The sequence below is a fragment of the Mercenaria mercenaria genome, chromosome 7, assembly GCF_021730395.1.
Source record: "Mercenaria mercenaria strain notata chromosome 7, MADL_Memer_1, whole genome shotgun sequence".
Taxonomy (NCBI): Eukaryota; Metazoa; Mollusca; class Bivalvia; order Venerida; family Veneridae; genus Mercenaria; species Mercenaria mercenaria.
The window spans coordinates 21,660,493-21,683,350 of record NC_069367.1 but is presented as its reverse complement, the minus strand read 5'-3'; the positions used below and the strand labels follow the sequence as shown (position 1 = coordinate 21,683,350).

General features: G+C 34.6%; 1 protein-coding gene across 17 annotated transcripts in view; it reads right to left on the bottom strand.

The window, feature by feature from the left end:
• The window catches only part of LOC123554767 (muscleblind-like protein 3), a 204,864-nt gene that overhangs the window by 115,478 nt on the left and 66,528 nt on the right, over positions 1 to 22,858 (bottom strand). For all 17 annotated transcript variants that reach the window (XR_008371638.1, XM_053547748.1, XM_045345091.2 and 14 more), the window contains exon 2: positions 3,457 to 3,530. The gene's annotated coding sequence lies outside the window, so the exon portion shown is untranslated. The remainder of the gene's footprint in view (positions 1 to 3,456; positions 3,531 to 22,858) is intronic.

Sequence of the window (22,858 nt, the reverse complement as noted above, 5' to 3'; positions counted from 1 at the left end):
CTTTAACTACTAATAACACTGTTTTGAAGGATTTCTTGCCTTTAACTTGTTCTATGCTGGTTACTAACAACACAGTTTTGAAGGATTTCTTGCCTTTAACCTGTTCTATGCAGGATACTAACAACACTGTTTCCTAGGATTTTTTGTCTTTAACTTGTTCTATGCAGGTTACTTAGCAACACTGTTTCCCAGGATTTCTTGGCAATGCCTTTTAACTTGTTCTATGCAGGTTACTTAGCAACACTGTTTCCCAGGATTTCTTGGCAATGCCTTTTAACTTGTTCTATGCAGGTTACTAGCAACACTGTTTCCCAGGATTTCTTGGCAATGCCTTTTAACTTGTTCTATGTAAGTTACTTAGCAACACTGTTTCCCAGGATTTCTTGGCAATGCCTTTTAACTTGTTCTATGCAGGTTACTTAGCAACACTGTTTCCCAGGATTTTTTGGCAATGCCTTTTAACTTGTTCTATGCAGGTTACTAGCAACACTGTTTCCCAGGATTTCTTGGCAATGCCTTTTAACTTGTTCTATGCAGGATACTAACAACACTGTTTCCTAGGATTTCTTGTCTTTAACTTGTTCTATGTAGGTTACTTAGCAACACTGTTTCCCAGGATTTCTTGGCAATGCCTTTTAACTTGTTCTATGCAGGTTACTAGCAACAGTGTTTCCCAAGTTATCTTGCCTATTCTATGCAGGTTACTAACAAACACTGTTTCTTGCCTTAGTAACTTAAAACATTGATCATTCCTGGATTTCTTGCCTTTCTTCTGTAATTTGTCCTATGCATGTACATGAAAGTTAAAACAATAAATAATTGTTCCCAGAGATTTATGCCTTCTTCTATACAGAAACTTGCAGAACTTTTCATAGACTTTTTTGCTTTTTTCTACTACTTGTCGTCTGTAACACTGTGCTAGATTTCTTGCATCTTTACTGAACCTAATGTTCTATTAGGGTATTACTTTCACACAAGAAAATATGCCTGTTTGTTTGTTTGTTTTGGGTTTAACGCCATTTTTCAACAGTATTTCAGTAAGGTAACGGCGGGCAGCCCCGCTCGAGGATCGAACTCGCGACCCCGAGATCCGTAGACCAACGCTCTTACCTACTGAGCTAAGCGGGTGGGTTGCCTATGGGTGTACTGACTTCAGTCAAATCGTAGGGAACATTCTGTCCTTCCACTGGCTTCAAACATTAAATCTTTGACTGGCAGTCAATCAGTTAAACAAAACTTATACTTTACAAATTAATATATTTAAACATTTTTTCTACAAATTTAAAGCACTGTTCCCGGTCTTAAAATTATTCAAAAAAAATTTCTTAATTGAAAACTCTATTTTTTCTAAGACAAATCTGATGCTACCAATTATTTTTTGTTCTTTTTTTTTTTTCTTGACTTTGTTCATTATTTAATTGAACCTTATTGTATGCCCTTCTAAAATTTTGGTGTACTTAAAAGCAGAGAAACAAAAAAATGATGAAAATTAAACCTAAATTTTCCACTTTATGTCCTTCAGCCTCAATATGGCTTGTAATCTTGGACTGGTTCTGTGTTTTATTTCCAGAAAATTACACCAAAGAAATAAAAATGACAATATAAACCAGTCTAGAATCCTGACACGAGATGCAATTAACCAGGAATAGACTAGCATTTTGAATAAGCAACAAGACTTTATTTAAAGAGTTCTTATTTAGTTATTTCTGATCATTTATATGCAACAGGAGAAAATAACCTTATACCAGACTACTGTTTAAGGATATATGGCTGGCATGGACAGACATTATAATTAAGTAAATCTGTCCCTTCAATACCAGCAGTCTGCTGTCCTTTTATTCCATAAGCCAGGTCTAACACAGCATAATCACTGAATTCACGGGACACAAAGGTAAAAGTATCAGACAGTAACTTATATTTCATATACCCATCCCCCATCCTGCAGAAATCAAAGGCAAATTTTCTTTAATTTTATTTAATGATATGTATGAACAATTCCATTACATTGGAACACAGTGGAAGCCGGATTCGTCACCACCCTGTATGAAAAACTGTGTTCTCTGCAAGTATATCTTAAAACTTCTCCAACTGAATCATAGCTAACTGAACAAAATTTAACTTTGTATATACGTAAGAACTAAAATTTGCCTAACTTTTTGTGAACACAAAATCATATAACAGATGTTTTATTTATATTTGTAACAAGCCTACTTTACAGACAGCAACCTTGAAAAGTTGCTTTTTTTGTGAGTGAATTAAAAAAAAAAACTTGTCAACAACTTGGCAAGAAACAAACAACCATAGCAATATATCCCTGACCTTGAGCCTATAATAATGCAGCAATTAATATCAAAGTCAGATTTTACTGAAACTTTCCTAAAGCCCTCTACAGACGGTAGGTTTTTGTTGTACAACACTAATTATCTCAAAGATGTACAATTTTGAAATTGTACGTTTTTCACATACAGACAGTATTCCATTAGAGATTTACCTAGTGAACATAGTGCATCAGGCACTGAAAAGAATGTAACTATTAATATTATAAAAAATAATATTCGCCTTTTTATGTCCCATGAATTTGATTACGCATGACACAAATGAGACACGCCATGAGTAAACCAACATAGTGGCTCTGCAACCAACATGGATGCAGACCAACCTGTGCATCCGCACATTCTGGTCAGGATCAGTGATGGTTGCTTTCAAATTCTATTACAATTAGAGAAACCGTTAGCGAACAGCATGGATCAGACTGCGCGGATGCTGGTTGGAAACGCACTACGTTGGTTTTCTCATGGCGCGGCTCAAATCAGTTTTAGTGTCATCCTTCTTCCATTATGCATTAGAAGCCATTTTATATTCAGATTTGTGTTTATTTTTTGGCCAATTGTTTCTGGAATTTTATTCACTTGCCTCTTATCAACTAATTATTTACCAATTTGTTGCTTGTCAACGTGGGTGGTACGTAAGGCAAAACTTACAAAATAGAACATGTCCTAATCTGTAAGTCAAGACTTAAGATTTACGAAATCGAGGAATAGCATCATACACACGATAATATTTGGCTGTACATCTTGAATTTAACTGGTGTTGTACAACAAAAACCTACCGTCTGTAGAGGGCTTAACACTGTTCCAGTCGAGAATTGATATTAACGATAATAAAACAAGACTGGTGTTTCAATTACCAAAAAGAACTAAATTTATCCTTCTTATCACAATATATCAGTGTTTTAACCAACTTCATGTCAGCATGTGCATAAAGATTTGTACTCAAGCCCAAGACTTATTGTTTCTACATAGGTACTCAAAAACAAAAGAAGAGTTGTGCAATTATATATGAAAACATATAATTCATATACCATGAACAGGGTTTAAAGTGCTATAAATCTTGTAGTGTTTAAGTACCTCTAATGAAACAATGAATTCCTGAAAATTAAAGACAGAACAGACTTACGTTTAACAGCTGTCTCTCTCGGTCTTTAAATAATTCTGCAATTAGCCTAATGGAAGCACTGTAGGTTTTTAAATCTGAAAATAAACGAAAATACATTTGTAAAATGAGTAAATTAATTTTTATTATCTGTTTCACTAGAAAAATTCTCTGTGGTAAATAACTTAATTGTGTTACAATAATTGAAGTTCTACTATATCAGCACTGTGTGACCTTGACCTTTTTTCTTTAAAAGTTGTCAGTGAGGGGATGTCATGTTGACCTGAAAATGTCAGTAGTCTTCTGCTAATATAACTTACAAATTTCAACTGGATATTTGTAGGTAATGGTTATGCTAAATTCAATAGAATTTTAGCATTAAATTTAATGGTAATGATAAATACAATTGGATTAGCATTAAATGGTAATGCTAAATTCAACTGAATTTTATATATAGCACTTACTGGTTATGCTTAATTCAGTTGAATTTTAGCATAAATTTTAATGGTTACGCAAAATTCAATTGGATGAGCCGATGAGCGTTAAATGGTAATTTAATGCTTAATTCAACCAGAATTTAGCTATTTAAAGATGATGTTGGTTAATAACTGTGCTGCCTGCCAGGGCTTCAGGTGCATTTTGGGCGTGTTGTGATTTTCAGTACCACTCGTGGATTGTCTGCTAAGATTTTGCTTGTTTACATTCTAAACTTCCAAAGGATCTCTTTATTGATTTAAAAAATTACCAGCAAGGTATTATAGTCTCAATAAATACTAGAAAGTGGTTTCATGAAACATGGCTAATTAAAATATTTTAACTGCAGGCTCAGAAAAATGACTTGCTAACTTATAAGCACTGTGTATTCAAGAAACAAACAATTTGCACAGCAGAGCAAGAGTAATGAAAACAGCAATTTTAGCTCAAGAATTGCTAAACACCACCGCACTGAAGCCGCACTGAGCTAAAATTTTAACACAATAGGCCTGTTTAATTCTGGCCCAGCATCTAACTGCAGTATTAATATATTTAAGAATTTACAACATCTGCTGCATACATAAAAAAAAAACGGGTAATAAATTAAATACTCAAGTGTCTATTGTGACATGACACTTTGATGAATTTAACAAAGAAACAAAAGTTTGGATGCCAGCCATGTAAATGCACTTTTTGCTCAAGTGTTTCAAATATTTTGAGAAGAAAGCATGCAGTTCTTTTTATAAAGAAAGCACTTTTAGTGCTTCAAGTATCCTGATGAATTACCATCATGCTTTTCCTTGTCTGAGAGCCAATAATAATGTAACATAACAACATTGTGTACAGGAAAAATTTAGTAAGATCTTGTAAGAGTTCTACTAGATCATTCTTGCTCTCCTGAAGTTATCTATTATTTCCCTATATAAACCTGAAAACAAGGCACTGAACTCAGTAATCCTGATTTTATATGGTTTGACAGAGCTAAAAAAGAATTGCAAAATTCTTCCTTAGAGACTAGAGCTATCACTGAAGGTGACTAATACTCAAAGCAGGAGATTGCTTTAATAGATACAAAGAACGTTCTAATCATGACCTCTGACATCCCATGTGTGACCTCGATTTCTGACTTGTAAGTGCTTGCTCCCATGTGCAAGACGGCATTTCAATAGGATTCTACTATAAAAACTAGCTAAAACTCGGAACATTACTAGAAAGGGGAAGTGCACAGTTTCCAGCTTTTCCTTCCATCATCATATGAAGGACAGGGGCCAAACACAATCATGTGACAATGAAACTTTATAGGTGACAGGAAACACACCCCCCACCCCACTTCCAAAAAAAAAGATCTCTATGGCACAGATTCATAACCAAAAAGATCTCAGATGCACAGAAAGGATCAAATCAATTGGTTAACATTAAACCTTGGCTTTTTATAAAGCTAACCTTGTCTATATTCAGTTCGATAGTAGGTTTTATAGATAGGGGACAACTCAGATGAGACTATTCAAATTTTGTATTACTTGTGATTATTAATTCATGCAGTCAGTAGCCAGACAACCATAGATCTAGAGACATAAGACATGTGCTTTCCACAGCAACTTTATGAGGTACAAATATTTCATTTCATTTATGAAAAAGTAACATTAATTTTGTCTTATCAAAATCTAGTGAAAAAAGTAGATATTGATCCAACATGTTGTATTTTTTATGATTGAATCTAATTCTGCAAAAACTAATTTGCACAAAACATCAGTTGCGGTATCTTAACCTATAAGCTAACAATTGGACACAAACCATTACATGGTAAAATGCCTCAACATGTAAATGTTCACACAATAGATTCTTTTTCTCCATTTAATAATTCAATAGAAGTTTTGAATTATGATCTCATAAATCAGATCTAGTTAAACACATTATGAGAAATTTAATACAGTGGCGGACTTGAAATACGAACAAATCCAACTAAGTGTAATATCGTAATGTTGCTGTACAATTTTATTATTACTTTTCAGTTTTTCGATTGTGGAACAAAATGTGAAACATCAAAGAAGCTAGGTCCTGCTTTTAAATCTATAATTGCTTTTGTTAGGTGCAAAGATAATGTTACATGTCGCCGCCCTTTGGTCAATATACAGTGAGTCAGTCCTCGAAATGTCAATCAATATTTTTTCGTTACAAGTCATTACCGTCTTGATTACGAATCTGCAGATAAACGAATGATGCAATGGACAGGACATTAAAAACACATTAAGATGAATTTTTCAAAACAAATGTATGTTTTTCATCTCCATCATTAAAGATTTTTTCTCCTTTATCACAAAAAAATCGCAAATCCAATATTGATCGTGTTAACACTCATTACAATATGACAAAACTGTTCATCAGTTCAATTCCTCTGTCTGCTAGTACTGATGTAACAGTTAACCTCAGAAACAAATGTTAAATCGTTCTGTATGTATGGATAAAGACAAAGTGTTTGATACCAATGAAGAAGGCAGACAGCCAGTACAACATTATGGATGAAGGTGAAGAGCAAGACAGCATTAAAGAATTGGCTGAAGATGTTCACAATGCTATAGCTGATGGTTATGTTGAAAACTATTTAAAGCAAAGTTGGTACTGACAAGGAAAATATGTGTCTGTTATCTACAGGGAAAAAATCAGTAATGAAATCAGGATAAAATGATTACAAAAGACATTTAAAATAATGACTTCTAATGTTTTGAAATGGACTTACTGTGGTTACAGATTTCATTTCACTTCCTTAGACTGCCACATAGAATGAAAATTTAGACAAATAACAGAAAATGAATGTTCTCCATGCCACCTAACTTCCCTTTTATTGCTATTGGTTATCAAATTAACTATCGCCCAATCTCTAATAAAACAATTTTGTTTTATTTAGAGTCACACGTATCTTCCTTTCCGAAAATTATAGTCCCTTTGCATTTATTGACTTTTTTGTCACCTGCCTCGGAATCAATGTCTGCCAGGAAGAAAATAACTGTTAAACACAGCTGACAGTTTCCTTATCAGTAAATATTTCCTGAAACCTTGGAATGAAATTACTGATTGTCTGATAGATGTGATGTTTGGGAGTTATTGCCATGCAACAATATTGATATTTAGTTTATTGTCTTAATGTCATGTAAATCTTGCCAATATTGATGTCATTCATTTTTATCATTTTTATGTAATGTAAACATGCACATCTTGTATATCACATCAATACCATGTAAATCCTGCTAAATTCATTTTTATCATTTTTATGTCATGTAAACATGTACATCATGTATATCATATTAATACCATGTAAATCCTTCTAAATTGATTTTTATCATTTTTATGTCATGTAAACATGCACACCGTGTATATCACATCAATACCATGTAAATCCTGCTAAATTCATTTTTATCATTTTTATGTCATGTAAACATGCACACCGTGTATATCACATCAATACTATGCAAAATCCTGCTAAATTGATTTTTATCATTTTTATGTCACTTAATTTATGCATTAACAAAATGGACGTCATGTATATTACATCAATATCGTGTAAATCCTACCAATTTTAATCCTTATATCATTGCAGCAGATGCTTTTACATAATGTCAGTAATGTATATCATAATCCATCTGATTTAATGTCAAGCAACAATAATTACATCAAGCAAATTTATATCATGTAAAATAAAAAAATGTCAGTCATGTCAACTATTCATTAATTTGTTATTTATCATATCATTTACTTATATCATCAAAAATGCCACGTATTTATCATGTTTGTATCATACAAATTTTTAAGACTTAATTAAGAAATAATTCATAGCAAAACTGTGTTTCAACACCATTTATGCACGATGGGCGGTTATACGGTGGGCATAATAATTTTACGAGGGCACAGCCCAAGTGAAAAAAATTATTTCTTACAACGTATAACTGCCAGAGTGTATAGTGTTCAAACACGGTTTTGCTATAATTTTATATTTATATAATTTATATAATTTTATATTAATAAAAAAATATAAACAATTCTATATCTTTTATTGTAAAAATTATATAAAATATGATAGAACTGTTTATTGGCGTATGTATGGTACCAAATGATAGGTTGTCACGCTCCTTTATTTATACACGCCAGGATCAGAAATGGTAATACGTCTTGCGGAATAGTTCCAATAGCGCGCAAATGACGGCGAATTATTCTGAACAGCTTATAACCATGGCACTCTGTGTGTGTTTAAATTAATTAAGACAGTAAAACTGTTATGCTATGTAACATTTCGTTTTAAACATGTTTTTAAGTAAAACATTTGATCAAATTTAAAGCGCTATTTCTCAATGCGTACATGGCGCTAAATACCACGTTGATGTGACATCAACATAATATCATTGTGATGATATAAAGCATTGTTAGTCATATTAGAATTATATTTAAAACAATTTTTTACATGTAATGCAAACCAAACTGATACCATATCAATCTCACTGCCATCCACCACTTCATAACCATGGCCCTTCATAGTTACATTTATGTCCCTTATTTTGGTAAATACTGTATAACTTAAATATCAATTTCAATGTCATGAAGTAAGCAAAACCTTTCTTTATTCATCAATTCTCATTTATCACTGGTACAAAACAAGGACATTTTTGGATTTAATTTCCCCATTTTTTACAAACCTCCAGTTTAAAAAAGGAAGTCTTGTTCTGCTATATATACAAAAAGAAGAACCCTTAGAGCACTGTGCCAAAAGGGGAGTATTTAATATTGTGCAACAGGGGAACCCTTTAACCACTGTGCCACAGGGGAACCGGTTAACCACTGTGCCACAGAGGAAATTCCTTTAACCACAGTGCTACCTGGGAACCCTTTAACAACTGTTCCACAAGGGCGCCTTTTAACCACTGTGCTACATGGGAACCCTTTAACAACTGTTTCGCAATGGTGCCTTTCAACCACTGTGCCACAGAGAAACCCTTTGACCACTGTGCTACATGGGAACCCTTTAATCACTGTTGCACAAGGGCACATTTTATCCACTGTGCCACAGGGGAACTGGTTAATCACTGTGCCACAGGTGAACCATTTAAAGCACTGTGCCACAAGGGAACAAGTTAACCATTGCGCAACAGGGGAATCCTTTAACCACTGTGCCACAAGGGCACTTATAAACCACTGTGCCACAGGAGCACCTTTTTACCACTGTGCCACAAAGGCACCTTTTAACTACTGTGCCACTGGGGAAACCTTTAACCACTGTGCTACATTGAACCCTTTAACCATTGTTCCACAAGGGCACTTCTAAAACACTATGCCACAGGAGCATCTTTTTACCACTGTGCTACAGGGGAAACATTTAGCCACTGTGCTACATGGAACCCTTTAACCACTGTTCCACAAGGGCACCTTTTTACCACTGTGCCACATGGGCACCTTTTAACCACTGTGCCACAGGGGAAACGTTTAACCACTGTGCTACATGAAACCCTTTAACCACTGTTCCACAAGGGCACCTTTTAACCACTGTGCCAAAGGGGAACCGGTTAAGCTATAGTCACACATACGGATATGTCTGTGCGTTGAGGTACGTTGCAGATGGGATTGGTCTCTGGGGGTGCGGACACGGAAAAGTACAGAGCAGTACGTCTTAGTACGGGAGCATAGGTGAGAAACAGGGAACAAAAAATACAAGACGCGAATAAGTCCTACATTGAACTGCGTTTTTACTGCGCCTGGTAACTTGCCAAGCACGTGGACGGGTCTGCGGTGTACTACGTTGAACTACCCTTAAGTACGGGCAGCCTCAGGTAACTGTTCAGCTACGTATCAATATGACAAGTACGTTTCAGTACGGATAACTACGTTTTAGTATGTTTAACTAAGGATGAATAAGTACAACCAAGTTGGACTAAAGTCACGCTCAAATGGCTTCGGATCGTTAAAATTTTTGTGCATGTTCAAAAGTTGGAGAAACTTGCACGTTTGGGATAAGTGACCAAGTGTTGGTATGGATTGATACGGATTACTACTTTGATACATGTAGGGCTCAGGTACGGATCGATACGGATTACTACGTTTCTATCTGTGCTGTATGTGTGACTGGAGTATAAACCATTGTACCACAGCGGTACCCTTTGACCACTATGCTACAGAGGTACCCATAATTTTCTTGTGCACAAATCACTCAAGGTCACAAAGTTATGAAATTCATGGAGCATTCCCTTTAATTATTTTACATGAAACTGACAAAATATAATAGTACAAAGAAAAATATGAACCAATATTTGTTAAAACTGTTTGAAAACAAAGGTGATTAAAATAGACTATCTTTCTAGAAAATCTTCACATAAAAAGCTGAATTACAAAATATGATACCAAATTTTGTTAAAAATGTGTTGCTAATTAATGCATTGCATTTTGAAAATGTCTGCCATATGGATTTAATTGGCAAACTGAGTGTTACACCATCGTCAAAGTGCCATAAAAATTCTCTTTTGAATTTGATCCGAAAATAATACTCCCTTTATTAAGTAAGTCAAACTGCAAAAATAGTCAGCCATAAAAAGGTTTCATAAATTTTACATTCATAGATAAATTTATACCCTGCTAAAGAAAGCTGCATGTTATATAACACCCACGGTTATGTAAAGTACATCAGTAGGATATAAATCCAAGTCATACCTTGTTATCTAAAATCTTCAATTTACTTGTCAAGTTGATTTGAAATGCATACACTTTTTGTGTTAAAATGTGCATCTGAATACCCATTTACTAATTCTTAAGCTATACAGTAAGATTTTTTGTTAAAATGTAGTCCTCCATCCTAAAACTTCTTTTTTGAATTAAAAGGCATGACTTAAATTTAATCCCCTTTGGTCCATTAATCAAAATAAAATGTCTCATCAATTTGGTCCTCTTGAGGCTACACCAAATTATCACCTAGAGTAATGTCAAGAAATATATATTTTTTAAAATCTATTTATTTATTTATTTATTTGGGTTTTACGGCGCACCAACACAGTATAGGTTATATGGTGCCAAACAGGACTACATATAAACTATAATGTGTTGGTGCGCCGTAAAACCCAAATAAACAAGTGAATGAAGTATTGCCATGCAATACAAAGTCCCCTACTGGAAGGCACCTAATTTTCTCTACTGCAGTATAACATAATGAACTGATATCTGTCAATGATGTATAAACAATATTGTACTACATATACAATATGTTACAACAACACACTTGGATTAAAATGTGCATATATAAAAACCCACAGTTGTTTTCATATTGAATTTTTTTGGCTGATTATAAAAATGTTATCATGTAAGTTATTTATAGTAACAACAAAGGGAAATTAATCTTTAAAAAAAAAATCTATATAATATAAGTCCACAAGAAACTCTTTACCAGGTAGAGATAGGTCAAAATACACCTAAAAATTGGATGTAACGTGCAACAGAAAAGTGGTCTCAATTTTTCTCTACCGCCAGTAATAAAAAAGTTACAATAAAATCTATTTATAGTAAAAACAAAGGGACGTAATTCTAAAAACAAGGGTGCCTCATGGTGGTGAACATTTGGTCCAAGTTATATCAAAATCCCTCCATGCATGAAGAAGAAATGTTCCGTACAAAGTCATTCTTGAATTTGACCTTTGACCTCTAAATATGACCTTGACCTTAGACCTAGGGACCTGGTTCTTGCGCATGACATGTTGTCTCATCCAGGGGAATATTTGTGCCAACTGATATCTAAATCCTGCTTTGCATGACAAAGTTATAGACCGGACAGGAAAAAAATCCTCTTGACCTTTGATCTCAAAGTGTGACCTTGACCTTTAAGCTAGGGTACTGGGTGTTGCGCATGACACGTCGTCTCATCATGGGAAACATTTGTGCCAAGTAATATTAAAATCCCTTCATGGATGGCACAGTTATGGACGGGACAGGAAAAAAACTCTGTTGACCTTTGACCCCCAATTGTGACCTTGACCTTTGAGCTAGGGGTCCGGGTTTTGCGCATGACACGTCGTCTCATCATGGGGAACACTTGTGCTAAGTGATATTAAAATCCCTTAATGAATGTCAGAGTTATGGACCGGACACGAAACAGACCCTGTTCATGCTATGTTAACATTTGACTGTTTAGTGTGACCTTGACCTTTGAGCTAGGGGTCTGAAAGTTGTGCATGACACATCGTCTTATTATGAGGTACATTTCTGCCAAGTAATATTAAAATCCCTTCATAGATGGGAGAGTTATGGACCGGACAGGAAAAAAGCCTTGTTGACCTTTGACCTCCAATTGTGACCTTGACCTTTAAGCTAGGGGTCCAGGTTTTGCGCATGACACGTCATCTCATCATGGGGAACATTTGTGCCAAGTAATATTAAAATCTCTTCATGGATGGGAGAGTTATGGACTGGACAGGAAAAAAGCCCTGTTGACCTTTGACCTCCAATTGTGACCTTGACCTTTGAGCTAGGGGTCCGGGATTTGCGCATGACACATCATCTCATCATGGGGAACATTTGTGCCAAGTAATACTAAAATCCCTTCAAGGATGGGAGAGTTGTGGACAGGACAGGAAAAAAGCCCTGTTGACCTTTGACCTCCAATTGTGACCTTGACCTTTGAGCTAGGGGTCCGGGTTTTGCGCATGACACGTCGTCTCATCATGGGGAACATTTGTGCCAAGTAATATTAAAATCCCTTCATGGATGACAGAGTTATGGACCGGACACGAAATTGCTGACGGACGGACGGACGGACGGAAGGACAGACGGACGGACGGACGGACGGACGGAATGACGGAAAAGTGCATTCCTATAGTCCCCGAAACTGGTTTTCAACCAGTAGGGGACTAATAAACAAATAAATAAATAGATTTTAAAAAAAAAATATATTTCTTGACAGTACTCTAGATGATAATTTCAATGAGATGCATAAGAATATAATTCCTGTAAAACTATTTCTACACAATAAAACAGTAACACCCCATCAGGCTGTAGTCCTTTTTTAAGCAGTTTCAACATGGCAGCTTGAACAAGATTAGTTCTACAGTCCAAGAAATGGTTCGCTGTGATGAAATAAAATGGCGGTAAAATGTAGCTTCAAAATGGTAAAGATTTACCTCAATATAAAATGGCAAAACACAGGTCTCATAATGAATAAAAGAGGCCATATTCCTTCACAATTATAGCCCTTGTGTCGTAAAGTCTTATGAAACAGGATTCCAAAACAGTTGTTTTTGTGACATGGCATACACCTCAGCATGCAGACAAAACCATGAAATAATTATATCTAAAAACTGTTGCATATCTCAAGTTTTGTGCACAGTAGCATACTATGCACATCAGTGTCAATAAGGTGCATGAAAGCCTGTGCTGCCAGCTCTAATTCATTTGTTTTGTATACTCTCATCACTATAATGTGTCATCACAGTAGGCTGCAATTAATTTTATTGTGCACGCAAAAACCTACATATTGTACCCAGTGCTTCATTATATACACGTATTTCCTAATTGGAACGCCTGGCCGTTTTCTTCCAAATTACAAAAAAAAAAAAATCGTCTCTTCCTTCCACGTATAAAACAATTTTACTGTATAAAAAAGACGCAATAGTTTACTTCAACAAATTTCCCCCGAGGGCTTTTTTTTCTCTCCATGTATGTCTGACGATATGCGTATCATAATAATGATGATTGTCGAACAACACTTTATAATGTATAATTACTGTCCGTACAGAATGTCATCAAGTACATATACAGCCTCATTAAGTATACGTCTATTGTTTCCTGTTGTAATATACGTGCGATGGATTTGTACGAGTTTCGGGTCCCATGTAATTACTGCAGCAAGATTCATTTCCCTCATGTTCCTATAATGATGTAATTATCACCTTTGCTTCGCAACTGCAATGGCGTCTGCTGAATTTGTTCCCTATGCAATTATTGAACAAGGATTCATTTCTCTAACATCCTTGTTATTGTCATATATCACACAATATCTTAATACTGTAATGGAAACTTTTGCTGTTTCCCATCTGCATAAACTGAAGTCTTGTCCACATCATGTTGTGAATGTGTCTAGAATATTCTTATGACCCAAGTATTAGTAAATTAAGGTATGAATTCATGTTACAACGGTCATCACTGGTAAAAAATCTGAAATATTTTATTACTATATAGGGCTTTGAAATTGCCGTTTCTTTTGTTTTGCTATCTTTACAAAACTGACTGGTTCCCAGTTATTTTTCAATGCATGCATTTTCACAGAAATTTATTTGCTAACAAGTTTAATACTTGATACAACATTATTGTTTTCTGTACTTGTTATGGAAATTATGCCGCCATTTTCAGGAATCTGGAGTTCCGATTTGAACGCCTCACAACACAGACAATCGCTATTATTACATATCTTTATCTTGATTCTTATGAAGAATTTTTCGTTTAAAACAGTTCACCATCACCTCAATTGTCAAATATCAAGGAATATGCAACTCTGAGAGAAAAGTCACTTACATTTAAGAGCATTTTTGTTTGTATCTACATCTACTGTATCAATAACAAACTGACAGAGACAATATCTCAAACTATGTTGTTTAAACATTCAGAGTGAACTACAGTCAGATAAATCAGTTATCCAATGTTACATGCATTTATTTACCATTTCTAATATCACAAATCTGTGTTTACCAACACTGTCAAAAATCAGCAACATTTAATATCATTTCTTACTAGTGGTTCATCAGCAATTACAGGAGTACTGTTTACAGTTGTCACTGTTAACAAGAGACTTCTTGGGAATGAAACGCATGTCTCTCCCTGGCCACTTCAAAGAGATTTGGATAGGATGTTGTATGACAAGGCCAATGTCTCTTGTGTATTCACCTGACAGATACATGCACACATTAATATATAAACTTTTGTGCATGTTTAACATGATAACCTCACTGTCAGAAATAATTACTGTAAAGATAGTTTGAATATTTCAAGTTTTAAAAATGAAATATTTTGGAATTTTAGTTGTATGAAAAATTCCAAGTCAATCAATTACTGGCTAGACTGGTCGCAGCATTATCTCTGAAATTCACTTGTACATAAATGGACCCCGTCTCAACAAAATAAGATAATACCATATTTTCTAGATTAAAAGGAAATGCCACAAATACTGCAGCTGATGTGCAAACGCACTATGTTGGTTTTCTGATGGTGCAGCTCATATTTATTAACAATTAACCCTTAGCCTGCTGCAGGCGAATTTAACAGCCTTTGCAAACAGCTTGGAACCAGATCAGACGCCGATTAAATCGGCGTCTGATCAGGTTTCAAGCTGTTTGCTACTCTGACAATATTTCTTCCAATTTTGGAGCAAATTGAATGAACTTTACAATTTTAGCAGACGACATTTCCAGCAGACGATAATTTATCTAGCATGCTAAAGGTTAAATAACAAATTAATTATGCTGTCCAGCACTTTCTCATTTTTTGACATTGTTATAATAGAGTTTGCTATGTAGGAAACATATTTTTAGATTTGACAAGTTTACATTTCTAAAATGGGTTTAGGAAACATTAAAGAGCTTAAATATTCAACATTAAAAGTAATAAAATAAAATTTACAAAACACCTTTTAAAAGTTTTTCCAATAAATCTTATCAGCGGGTAAAAGTTTTATGACACAAGAATATCAAATTAAAAATTTTCAGATTTCAGTAAATTTTTATTATTTACATAAAGCGTTAAGGTGTTTGACTAAATAAATGATTTAATTAGGAACATTAGCTGTATGCTTTATGCTTGAGGGCTACCAATCTGTCATCTCAACAAGGGCGGTACCCTATAACTTCCTACACGTTCCCTCGTCGTCAACATAAAGCCTTTGGTAAGTGTGATTATACATCTAATAGGCAACCTGCATGTCCCATTGGTAATATATCTTAACAGACAAACCAACATGTCCATAAACCGCAATGAATTGCACAAATTTTGTTAGACTTAAAAATTATAATTTTTCCATGACTGCTTGAAAAACCATTTTTTAATTTTTTAATACCATGTTCAACCATCTCAGCACAGCCATTTCAAACAACAAACTTTTTTTTTACATGTCACAAACCACAAATTTGTTAATTACGCAATAAAGTGCCATCACAACTTTGTCAGCAAGAAAATTGACCATGTTTTAAATACTGTTAATGATTCTCTCCTCCTATTGCAGAAAAATTCTTGTGTTGCAATTTTCTTTATTTTGAGTCAACACGGGCAACAAATTTGCCTCCATATCCTTAAAAAAATAGAACAAATTAATTCAATTCCATTAGGTCTAATCTAATCAAAGAAATCTCCTTTTGTGAGAGATGAAAAAGCAATTCTCGAATGTCAATATTTGTCCTGCACTCCACATCCTGTTGCAGCTGCTGTAACGTCTTGCGTAATTGCAACATAAAAGCTTTCTCAGACATCTTTTTCCACCACTCGAGGCAGCAAAAAACAAAATTTCAACACGATACTGACAATGATTTGTTGCAAGATTGATGAGTGGTTTCATACACAGTCATATGTCACACATTGTTGCTTGGACATACATCGTACATAATGACTTCACAGTGAAACAAAACAAGGTTTTATAAACATCCACAGAGACTAGCAATTCCTAGAAAGTTAAAGGAATAAATGTTGTTAAAGTAAAAATATGATAACCCAATAAAAATTGTTAAATATTGTATCTTTTAAGTAACTAGTGCCTGTCACACAGTTCTGAAAAGGTGCACCAGTCGACACAATTATAGGTCATATGGCGACTTTTCAGCTTTGCTGGTGGAGGAAGACCCCAAGTGCCCTTCGTGAATTATTTCATCACGAGCAGGCACCTGGGTAGAACCACCAACCTTCCGTTTGCCAGCTGGATGGCTTCCTCACATTAAGAATTCAATGCCCCGAGTGAGGTTCGAACCAACATCGATGAGGGGCAAGTGATTTGAAGTCAGCGACCTTAACCACTCGGCCATGGAGGCCCCTAAAAAGCGAAAAGATGCTAAAATAACTTTTAATAATACCTCTAGTGAAAATCTAACATATTTAGCACTATTATAAAGAGTGCATAATAATGTGTAAATGATCAGTTTTTATAGTTTCAAAACAAATCCATTACTTGACCAAAATCTGATGAACGGGCCTTAACCCTTACCATGCTAAATTTCTATAATGGACTGGTCCATCTTCCAATTTGGGCTGTACCATTTATCATTTAAAGGGGTGTTTCCTGAAAATTTACTGACAGAATAGCGAACAGTGTAGACCATGATCAGACTGCATGGATGTGCAGGCTGATCTTGGTCTACACTGATCGCAAAGGCATAATCAATCGTGTCCAGCAAGTGACGTTCCCTCTTTTTGTTATTTCTCAATGTCTGAAATACATGTTATAAAGAAGGATATAAAATATTTTTTAAACCTCACTCTCGTTTTTCTTTTTAATTACAAAATGGATTCACATTTCATCAAGTAACACCAATGAAAACTCATAAAATATCCTGACAAATATTGCCAACCCACGCAAAATATTCAAGGTCAGGTATTTTTCAGTTTGCATAAATAATTGTTAGACTGTAATATTACCAAAATTTATGGCTTTAATCACAGAACTGTAGCAGACAGGATGACTCATCTTGTCTGTTGTTTTCATTACATGGTGACAAAAGATGATGTCTAAAACCTTGCCACCAAACAATCAAGATAAAAACATCTTTCTGTGACTCAGCCTGATAACTGCCACAAAAAAAGCGCTCCAACGTTTTGCATTTTCACGCGCATCTCATTGCGCATACATGCGCATGTATGCTTATATATATATAAAGACTGTCTAGACATAGGACAAGAATCTATAAAGTACGTGACTAGAATTTAACACAGAAAAAAATTCAATAAAATGAAACACGAGTTTTAAGTTATTTCTTTTTTAAAAAAAAAATAAACAACAAACCAACCTTATGCATTCTTTTTTCAGACATCTCATAACAAATACAAGTTTCATTTAAAAACTAGAAATATGTCCATAGGACACGAATGCTGCCGCTATGTGATGTAAAGACATAGAAGTGTGGCTTCAAAAAAGTATTGCTTTATGGCAATTTTTACAAAATCAAGAGCCACAACTGTTGTTATTTGCGCTATCTAACAGGTTCTGCCTCAGTACAGTCTTTAAAAGTTTCCTGTGGATCCCTGTAATATGTCATTAAAATGTGAAATAATATAACTGTATACAGCATTTATATAACACTCTCATGTATATATACATTTAAAAAAATCCCTTAAAATAAAGCAATTTTACTTATTCAAGGGCCAGAACTCTAATAACTCTAAGAATTAATTAACAGTATGTAAAAAATTATCCATCCATCTAATGCATAACAGGGCTTTTGTGAAATGCTGTTTTATTTTACAAGATCCAGAAATCAAAAATTCATAATTATAAAGGTCTCTTGGAGTGGTAATATCGTAGGATGTTTTTTAATTTTTAAAATATCTTTAATGTCAATTTATGGGGCAAAAGTTTATTTTCCCCATGCAATTGCAAAAAATTAGGCAAAATCATAAATACGAAAATTTTTTAGTATTAATAAATAGTCAGTGATGCAATGGTTAGTAGGTTGGTAGAAAGCAGTCCAGGTTCAATTCCCGGTCACGGCTGCGATATCCCGACTAGTGTTCAGTGCTGGGTGATCTACTTAAATTGGTACTGTTTCCAGACTGAATGCTGGGGAGGCAGATATACGACACCTGCCATGGGTTTGGCTGGAAATTATACTTGTTCCATCCATTCCAGGTGGGGACTTTCATCGACTACCCACGTTAAACAAGAAACTTTACTTTATCTTTAGAAGTACTACATGGAACTGTTGCTTTTATGCATTTTACAAATAAAGTCAGAAATGAATTTTTTAGAAGTGGTGTCCAAAATGGCCAGAAATTTACAATGAAAATACCCCCATCAGTTGTTGTTTTTTTTCATGGACAATTAAATCAAACCTAAGCGAGGTATTTTGAAAATTAAAAAAAGTTCTGAATTCTTTAGAATATCAATGTTATTGTCTTAATCAAGGAATTAAAAGCCATGTTACTGAAGAAGCTGGATCAACTAGCAATAAGTTAAATGATGATTTCTTGAGAAGTGTTAGCTAGATTTGACTTCTAAAGGGCCATAACTCTGGTGTTATTGGAGTAATCTTGCAAATTATTATTACACATTTCCAAGAGCTGTAGAACACTAGTTCTTCTACATTTCGGAAATACAAAGCCTATAAAAGTTCTTAAGTGAATGTGTCAACATGGAAAAATATGGCAATTCTACACAATTTAGCTCCCTTTAAATAGACAACATCCGATGTCCATTCACTCAAAAAAATTGCTCCAAAAATGCTTTTTTAAAAATGTTTTGACAGGAAAACTGTTGATAGAGGACAGAGTGATGATTGTCAGACAAAGATGGGATGGGGTAGAGAACAGCACTCAGTGCCTGGGTAAGCTATAAATTACTTAGGTCATGGTTTCATTTTCATGAAAGCCAATAAAATTTATTCCATGAAATAACAATGATTAATACAAGTCCTTGATAAATGACTTCAAATAAAAGATGAGGACCAGTTACAGATTATGTGAAGAGGTATAAGTGCAAAATTTAAGATGAGATGAGTCACTTTTTTCACCCACATAGGGAGAATTTATCTGTCCAACTTGTATGTCTTATCAGGATAATTTAACAAATGCATATTTTATGTGGATGCACTTTTCTATACACCTTTCTCTACAGGTGTTCAATTTTAATAACAAGACTCATGCAGTTTATGAAAGGTCAATCTGATTTATTCTGTATAATATATTCATAGCCTCTAGCTTCCGGCAATTAATAAATCCAGACTGACTGTGTATGTAGCGAGCCTAATCCCAGGGTATTTTCCTAGGTGAGGAAGTTGTCATTTTATTCGGTGTTTGCACCAATAAAGCATCTTTTAAACAACCTTTTCAAACAGAACTGGTGACCACAATACCCATTTCAAATTGCTGAATGGGTACAAAATTGACTAATATTTCATCCAGTCACATTATACTGTCACAGTGTAAACCAGTCCTAGAACTATCAGTTATAATGGCTGCACACCAAGGAAGGTTTGATCCAGATAGCATCATGATATGACATGAACTGAGCTCCAAACCACTGGCAGTCACTTTTTCAGGGGTTTCATTAATGGAAAGGGACAGGGATTTCCTCCCTCTACAGTGGTACCAAGCCCCTTGCCCAAACTACTTTTCTTGGGAAAATAAAATAAAAAACCAACATTATGCAGTGTTTTTTAGACATCTCATTACAGTGTTCTAAATGGGAGGACCTCCAGACCACCATTTACTTGCAACTTCCAACTTCCACTTCATTTATTAATGAAGCCCCTGGTTATTATCAATATTTATTATTATACCTATATATTAATAAGAATAACATTACTTGCCACACCAATTTTTAATTCTTAGGGTTCACTAGGTGTATCAAGTCAAAGAAATTAATTCAGTCAATGAATGCACACACTAATTAATTTTAATTTTTCTGCAGCAGTATATCATTATAAAAATGAACCTAGTAAATCTTACGTCTTTTTGCTACTTTAACTTGGAGCAAAGTGTAAATATACAGTCAAACTTATACACAAAGTCCACTCTTGTCTGTCCCTATGTTTGTTAAGTACTGTTTTTTAACACATTTTCAGTTATGTAACGGCAGGCAGTCAACCCACTGAGTGTGCCTGTATTCTTACCAGCACTATATAAGCTGTTCTGGGCACACATAACTTCCAGTTAGAGTTAAAGGACAATTAATGATTTCAGACACAATGTTTTTTATCAAATCATCACAAAGAACATGGCCCTCACCAAAGATCAAACTTGGGAGAGTCATAAAGTGGCCTTAGTTTGAAGGTGGTCTTTATTTATGTTAAAATTCACTTTAAATGTTCAAATTTGAAATGAAACTAGTGTTTTTCAAGAGACAGGTGATTTTGACCATTTGTAATTTGTAAGAGCTGTTTTCTTAAACATGTACACATGAGGCTCCCATGATACCCTTCCCTTTTTCAGTCATGAGATCACAATGACCTTGACCTACTGACCTGCAACATAATAGCTGTCATACTAACCACATTTGTCCCATAAAGTTTGAGGGCTGTAGGCCAAAGCATTCTTTAGATATTGAAAGGAAATAGTTTTCAGTCTCAAGGTCACTGTCATCTTAACCTTTGACCTACTGACCAGTAGCAATCCTCCTACGAAGTCTGACTATTGGGAGACCAAGCATTCTTTAGTTATTCAGTGGAAACCAAATGGTCTACCAACTGATAGAATGACCATTAACCTACAGACTGACATATCTGCAACTTATGCTTGGCAAATTTGTGCCACAATATTTTGGCTTTTGATCCAATGCTGAAAAGGAAAAGTAATCTTTTGTAGTCATTAATTTCCTCAGCCAATCATCATTTTTTTCCTCAACATTTTTTACATCCTGTTTTACCCCCATGTATTTAATGATATTATTTGTCCTTGTTTGTAAAGTAAACTGGAACAGGGTATGTATGACTGAACATTAGTTTACCCTTGTGTTCTTTTATCACCTTATGTATTAATGTCAGTTGTTTTGTTTTTTTTAAGATTATTTCCGTGATATACCCAACTCAATTAACATATCTGTGCACCAGTGCTATCTGGTGAGAACAATAATACTTTGCAAACTTGACCTTGAAGTAATGACCTTGAGTTGTTTGTAAAATACAATTAAAGTTAATGTAGGTAAAAGCTAATAAAAATATGAGGTATGAAACGAATTTAACTTCATTTCACCCAGCATCAATGAAATACAGGTAAACCAAGTGTTCAGACTCTTGTTTGTTGCCTCCTACAATCATGCAAGGGTTATTTCCAACTCTTTTCATGCACAAGTTGACTCCCAGAACAACATGGGACATGACCTAGATCAAAGACAAGTTATAAACCTGAGTTTGGAGACTAGTTTTAGAAAGCAAACTTGCCATTGGTCAGTTTCAAGACACAGCTCTGAAACAACCAATCAGATGCTTCCTTTGAGAGGATGGTCTGATAACTCAAATCAGAAATATAACCTTGAACCTGGGAGATTTCAAGTCCATGTTTGCAACAGTAACAATATTGCATGACTACTATACTTCTCACCACCTTTCACGAGTAAAAAGATAAAATACAACATGACAAAAAAGAAGAAGAAGAAAGCAGCCATTTAAAGAGAAACATTCCTTTACATTATAATCAATTATTTCAACACAAGGTATACAATTTGTTCATTAACCATTCATTAAGTGCAAAGTAATTAAATTTCATGATCAAATGAATGTATTGAAAAGTGACATACAATCATGTTACACTTCCGATATATGTAATTTATGACCTTCACCAATGTTTTAGAACAAAAGTAGGCATGAACAGTCATTTAACAATATTCATACATGTTCAGGTAAAATTGGAAATGACAACAATCAGCCATTGTATGATATACCTTTCATTTGAATAAACCTTAAAATTGCTACATTTAACAACAAATAGATTCAACACAGACTAAAAGTGACCACTATAACACACTATTTCCATTTTCACACACAATGGCAAGACGTCATTTTATATCGATAACCTAGAATAATGCCTGGTAGCCATTACACAGACCGGGGAATCTATTATATCCCATGCATTAAGTGTTTTAAAACAGTCAGCACTATCATCTTTCCTATGAATGATTTTAACAAGGGATAGGTTTTTTCAAAATTAGCTGCAAAGTAAGAACTCCAACTGAACTGATAATTGGCGAATTCTGAAAAAATTATGCACAAAATCAACTGAATTTCTTTGGTCACATGACTGAAAATCAGTA